General features: G+C 54.3%; 1 protein-coding gene across 42 annotated transcripts in view; it reads left to right on the top strand.

Moving 5' to 3' along the window:
• The first annotated feature begins 4,838 nt into the window (after positions 1-4,838).
• Positions 4,839-6,000, top strand: part of OBSCN (obscurin, cytoskeletal calmodulin and titin-interacting RhoGEF) — a 231,601-nt gene continuing 230,439 nt past the window's right edge. For all 42 annotated transcript variants that reach the window (XM_042249479.1, XM_060416153.1, XM_042249500.1 and 39 more), the window contains exon 1: positions 4,839-4,982. The gene's annotated coding sequence lies outside the window, so the exon portion shown is untranslated. The remainder of the gene's footprint in view (positions 4,983-6,000) is intronic.

Raw genomic sequence — 6,000 nt, 5'->3', positions numbered from 1 at the left:
AGAACAGACTTTTAGACTCTGTGGGAGAAGGAGAGGGTGGGATGGTTTGGGGGAATGGCACTGAAACATGTAAATGATCACATGTGAAGCAGATTGCCCGTCCAGGTTCGATGCATGAGACAGGGTGCTCAGGGCTGGGGCACTGGGATGACCCAGAGGGATGGGATGGGGAGGGAGGTGGGAGTGGGGGTCAGGATGGGGAACACATGTACACCTGTGGCGAATTCATGTCAATGTATGGCAAAGCCAATACAATATTGTAAAGTAATTAGCCTCCAAAAAAAATAATAATTTTTAAAAATTCACAATTCAAAAAAAAACTTCAAAATTTAAAACAAGAAATCAATTAAAAAAATCAAGCCATCACTTTTCCTGCACACTTGTGATGAGGAGTGAGGAGACTCAGGAAACTCTCACAGCCGCTGTTTCCTGGAACTAATTTTTGTCTTTCACTTTTATTTTTGGCCATGCCATGCAGCATGGAGGGGACTAGTTCCCTGACCAAGGATTGAACCCGTGCTCCCTGCAGTGCAGGTGTGGAGTCTTAATCCCTGGACTGCCAGGAGAGTCTTGTCTTTCGCTTCTTTCCCTTGCAAAGGAAAACATGCTTAGTGTTCAAAATTTAAATCATATACAAGTACGTCCAGTTACAACACCCCCCACTTCTAATGAGAACCACAGTTATCAGTTTACCAAGAGTTTTCTTCAGTCCTTTGGTGGCTTCTGACCTTGGAACCTGGGTGGTGGTGGGTTCCATCCCTGCCCTGGGCAGGTATTTACTCCCTGGTGATTTTGGAGGCTTCTCTTAAAAGCAGTCTTACCTACACTGACCATGAATGATGTTATGAGCAACCTTATTTTTTTTTCTCTGCTATCAATTTTCGTAACATCTTTGGAGGGTATCAATCACTGAGACAGCCCTTTTGGGCTGTTGCTGAGGTCCTCAGGAGCTTCATTTTCCAAGTGACTGGTTTCTTGGGTGTTTTCTTGAAACCAAGTTTGGGCTCCCCCTTTCTTATACTGGACATGGTGTGATTTTATAATAACCTTCTTTCAGAAGCACTTGTCTCTTGAGTTTTGCAACTGCCTTGCGGTGGGCCTGCCCCTGGGGAGCACAGGTCCTCGGACTAGGGAAAGCAGTCCCCCATCTTGGGGCTCACTGTGTTCCTGGGAGGGATGCTGCGCTCAGGCCTGGGGGTAACTAGCATGTATCCTGGGGCAAGGTCCCCAGATAGGGACCAGGACCGTTCCAGCTTTGGCGTGGCGAGTACACTCAGATCTACAAAGAGATCATTAACCACATGGGTGGGAAGACAAACGGGGTGCTGATAGGCCCCTCACCCCTTTGGTGTCCCTCCTTTGGTTGTGACTGTCCCTGAGGCTCTGGCTTGGCCTCTCAAAGTGCCAGCTCTCCTTGGACCCAGGGGCCCATGGACGCCTTCTCCCAGAGGCCTGTCCAGCCAGAATGCCCAGAGCCTGCTCACTCTTCTTGGTGCCTCCTGTTTCCACCTGAGGAGCAAAGCCATCCCTTGTGCAGAGCCAGGCCAGGCCACTCGCCTTTCCTGCTTCTGCACAGCTGGTGGTCGGCAGTCAGTCCAGGGTCTCCCTTGGGGCCCTTTCTTCCTCCTGGCCCCTCATCCTGGGCCCCCTTCTGGCCCTGCCATGCGGAGGACATCCTGGAGCTGTTTCCAGGGTCTGCACTTCTGAGCGTGGACTCCCAAAGGCCCTGTGGGCAGATGAAGGCCCCAGGAGGTCTCTGGAGGTCCTGCGGTCCTCACCTAGGCCGTCCTGCCTGGCAGAGGCTCCTTCCCTTGTCATTCTGGCACATTCTTCTTCCCTGCTTAGCTCTGGCCTCAGCTCCTTTCTGACGCACCTCCTGCCCCTCCTCCCCCTCCCTTAGCTTCCAGCTGTAGGTTTAGCCTCTTGTGGCCAAAGGGAGGTGTTGGGCACACCAGGAACCAGCAGAGACTCAAGGAAATGGGAGCCCCCAACTTTCTATTGATTTTTTTTCCGTTTGATTACCTACTTTATTTACTGACATTGTGGATACAATTCCAGTTCACTTTTTAAACTGATGTGTAGCACTCGGTGCCCAATGGCACAGTCGTTTCTTTATTTTCATATAGGCGGGCATTTAGGTTCTTTCCAATGTTTCTCCATTAAAAGCAAGTGTTGTTGTTTACAGCCCACTCAGTTGTGTCCGACTCTTGCATCCCCGTAGACTCGTCTGCCGGGCTCCTCTGTCCGTGGAGTTTTCCAGGCAAGAATACTGGAGAGGGTTGCCATTTCCTTCTCCAGGGGATCTTCCCGACCCAGGAATCAAACCTGCATCTCCTGCATTGGCAGGTGGGTTCTTTACCACTGAGCCACCAAAGAAGTCCCTATTAAAAGCAAAAGTATGCTTTGAAAACTCTTATCTGCCTAAATGCATGCAGAACTTTGACCTGGTCATCCGTCCTCAAACTTTCTGCCCTTGCATCCTCCCCACCCCCAATCCCCTACACCGTCCCACCCCCCACCCACCTCTCCACCAAGGAATTTTTAGCCATTTACATATGTTTTCAAAGCCGAACTTCAGGCTTTGTTTGGATTTCACCAGCTTTCCCCTTAACGTCCCCTTTTTGTTCCAGGATGTCACGCAGGCTGTGGTGATGCAGTGAGTTGTTATATCCCCCTGGTTTTACAGACTGTTTGTTATTTATTCTCAGGAGAAACTTGGTTAAGCACGGTCAGTTGTATAAACCTAAACAAAGTATTCTAACTTCTCTGAGCCTCAGGTTTCTGCTGTAAAATTTAAAAAAAAAAATTTTTTTTTTTCTGGGAAGATCCAATAAACTCTTGATACGAAACACCAAGAAGTGTTATTATGTGTGTTTGTTTTCCGTATGATGAGAGTTTGCATTTCCTTCATCTGTGTTACTCATAAGCTGATCAAACATCATAAATGTTTTCCCTTTAAAATGTTCAGAAGGGAAATAAAACCCCCTTTCTGCCCAGAATACACGGCTTCCATCTTCACAACTGCACTGAAAGCACAGACTTTTGACATCATCGCACAAAACTTGCCTGATAACACTGGAGACACCCTGGGGGCCCACTGGGTTTCGCATTTATTCCTCTGTTCATGGGAACATTGGTACAAGAGTCTCAAGCTAGCTGAAGAAGACAGGGTCCAGGACCCTTGAGGCATACGGTCCCTCCCGATTGACAGGTAGATGATTTATAGTCAGAGAGGTCCTGGTGGGTGATGGTTATCCATTCTCTCTGCCAAAGATGATGAAGGTGACCAATGCAGGTTTCATGGGGTGCAACAAGTATGTGGATTGTTGAAAAATTCATTGCTTGGGTGCTAGGCATCTTCCCTGCAGAGATAGAGAATACCCAGGAGAGAAGGCATCTTTCGAGTGGCACAGCGGTGTATGGACCCATTGATTGTAGCTGGTAACCAGGCACTTGTCTGCAGGCAGTGTGGAGTCAGGCTGGTCCTCAGAGCAGCTGAGGCATGGAGGTGGGTCTCAGGACAGGGAGGAGGACAGAGGGGGAGGACGGAGAGCTATGGAGGACCACAGGTAGGGAGGGGCACAGGCCCGAGTACAGAGGGCATAGATGGGGCAAGGGCATGGATCCGACCCCAGGCTGCAGGTGCTGGGCAAGAGCATAATGCCTGGAGGAGGGTGAGCTGTGGAGGAGCACAGCAGGAGAGTATGAGGGTTGGGAAGACAGAGGGTATGACGACTGGGGTTAGATGAAGCTAGCGGTGTGTCCCCACGGTGGGATTATTGCCCATATGAGAAGCAGAGATATCAGAACTCACTCTCTCTGCCAAGTTGGGACACAGAGAATGTGCCATCTGTTTACCAGAAAGAAAGGCTGTTAGTGAACATGGAATCTGCCAATACCTTCATATTGAACTTGTAGCATCTAGAACCATAGTCTGTGATGACGGGCAGAGAGCAGCACCCCAACCCTCCACTCGTGGGTCAGCCTCTTCCCAGGAGAGGCCCCTGGACTTCTACCAGATCTCTGATTCCCATCCTCTCATTCTCCTAAAGGTGGCAAAACTGCTTTCAAATCTGGCTCCCCAGTAGACGCCTGCTCAGTGAGGCCCACCTTCTCACCCAGGCGGGCCCAGCATCCTGTTCACCCTTGACCCGGTGCCGGGGTCACGGGGGTGGGGGGCAGCCATCCTGGGGTGCGAGTTGGTTTGTATCATCCTCACCCCCTGCCGCTGTCCTGTCTGCCCACCTCCCGGGGCTGGGTCCCTGGTCCCTGGAAAGTGAAGGATACGGGATGGGATGTTAGGGACCCTCACTCCCACGTAAAGATGCCACGAACACCCAGACAGGCCAGGGGTGGCTGGCAGGGACCAGGGATAATGAACCCACCCCAGTCACGTGTGTGGTTAGGGTGGAGCGGGGGCTGACCTTGGGCACCTGTGCTAGGCTCCCAGCTGCTCGTCTCAACCGAAAGGCTGCAGCATTCTCTGGTGACTTGGGGTGGTTCTGCTCCCCTCTGGGTGGTGGTCCTGGGTGCTCCTATGAGTGGTCCTGGGTCCCCCTTTTTCCGTCCCTCCCTGTGCTCTGGAACACTGGTCTGAGGGGTCCCCACGAGCGGGGGGCACACTTCACTGGCACACACAGGCCCTTCCTCCCCCAGCAGCCCTGAGCCTCTGCCCTCTGCCTCCGTGGGGCCAGGGGTGAGACCCAATCTGGGGCAGTGACTCCTGGGCTATTTTGGAGCTGGGCTGGGCTGGGCGAGCTAGCGGCAGTGGGGGCGGGCTGGGGGCGGGCCCAGTCTTCTTCAGTGGATAGTATCCGCCTGTCCTTTCGTCCCTGTCCAGTTTGAGGACCGGCAGGCGTGCGGGCTGCTGGGTGGGAACGTTGTCGGTCCTGGGTCCCCGGAGGGAGGTGAGGCCCAGCAGCCCCTGCTGCACCATCTGAGCACCTCCCCTGGGTGCTGTCTCGTGCCCCCCGGAGAGACAGGTGAGGAGGCAGAGCGCAGGAGGGGTGGGGGGCCAGCCAGGGCCCCTGAGGACGGCAGAGCTGAAGGTCACGGCTCTGGGGGATGGAGGGACCTGGGATAGAATTTCAGCCAGGCTGTGCTGCTCCTGGGGTTGGGGCTGTGGATTGCAGCCCCTGGCGCGTTGGCGGATGGAGCCAGACCTGCATGTGGGGAGGCAGCAGCTGGGGCAGGCGGGGGGCGTCTGAAGTGCCCACCTCCCCTCTGCCTAGTGCCCTGAGGGTCCGGCTGGCCCTGCCCCCAGCTCTGTTGAGATGGATGTCCGCTGACAGCTGGGGCTATTTTGGGCCTGTTGGCTCAGCGGAGGGGACAGCCAGAGGGGCAGTGACACCTGACTCCAGGAAAGAATTTCCCCTGGAGTTTGGGAAGCTGGAAGGCCCAGAGGTCTAGGGGTAAAGCACAGACTGCAGGAGCTGCCCTTTGAAGTGTTTTCTGGAAGGGTATGGGGCAACACAGCGGGGAGAGGAGAGCGGGGGAGACAGGGCGTTTGGGAGAGGGCCGGCCAGGGTTCTTTTGTGCGGCTGTGAACAACTTCTCACCCTGGGCTCATCTGGAAAATGGCCCAAGTCCCACCAGGACCCAAGAGTGGCCAAGTTCTGGAAAAGTGAGGGGCTGTAGGTGTGACGGGTCAGCTGCAGGCTCCCTGGTAGGCTTGAGGAGCCTGCCAGTGCCAAGATGGGGGCTCCAAGGAGCTGAGGAGCCCAAGCAGGGTCTACAGGTGGGCATCAGAGGGAGGAAGGGCCTTCCTGAGATGCTGGGGTTCAGGTCCTGGCTTGGTCTCTCCTCCTGAAACGCCTGATTCTGCCCTTGTGGCTGCGGCTCCCACGGCCCCAGCTGCCAACACGGCAGGGCAGAAGGAGCCTGTGGATGAATCTGGGCCCAGAGGGGCCTTGGGTGGTCCCCACCCCACACCCAGCTTGAAGCAGGGTGGCTCCAGAGTCCTCTGGCATACCTCGGGCTTCCTTGGCCCTGCTGTCCAGT

Source organism: Ovis aries, chromosome 5 (assembly GCF_016772045.2).
Source record: "Ovis aries strain OAR_USU_Benz2616 breed Rambouillet chromosome 5, ARS-UI_Ramb_v3.0, whole genome shotgun sequence".
Lineage (NCBI taxonomy): Eukaryota > Metazoa > Chordata > Mammalia > Artiodactyla > Bovidae > Ovis > Ovis aries.
This window is presented reverse-complemented; position numbering and strand designations above follow the sequence as displayed.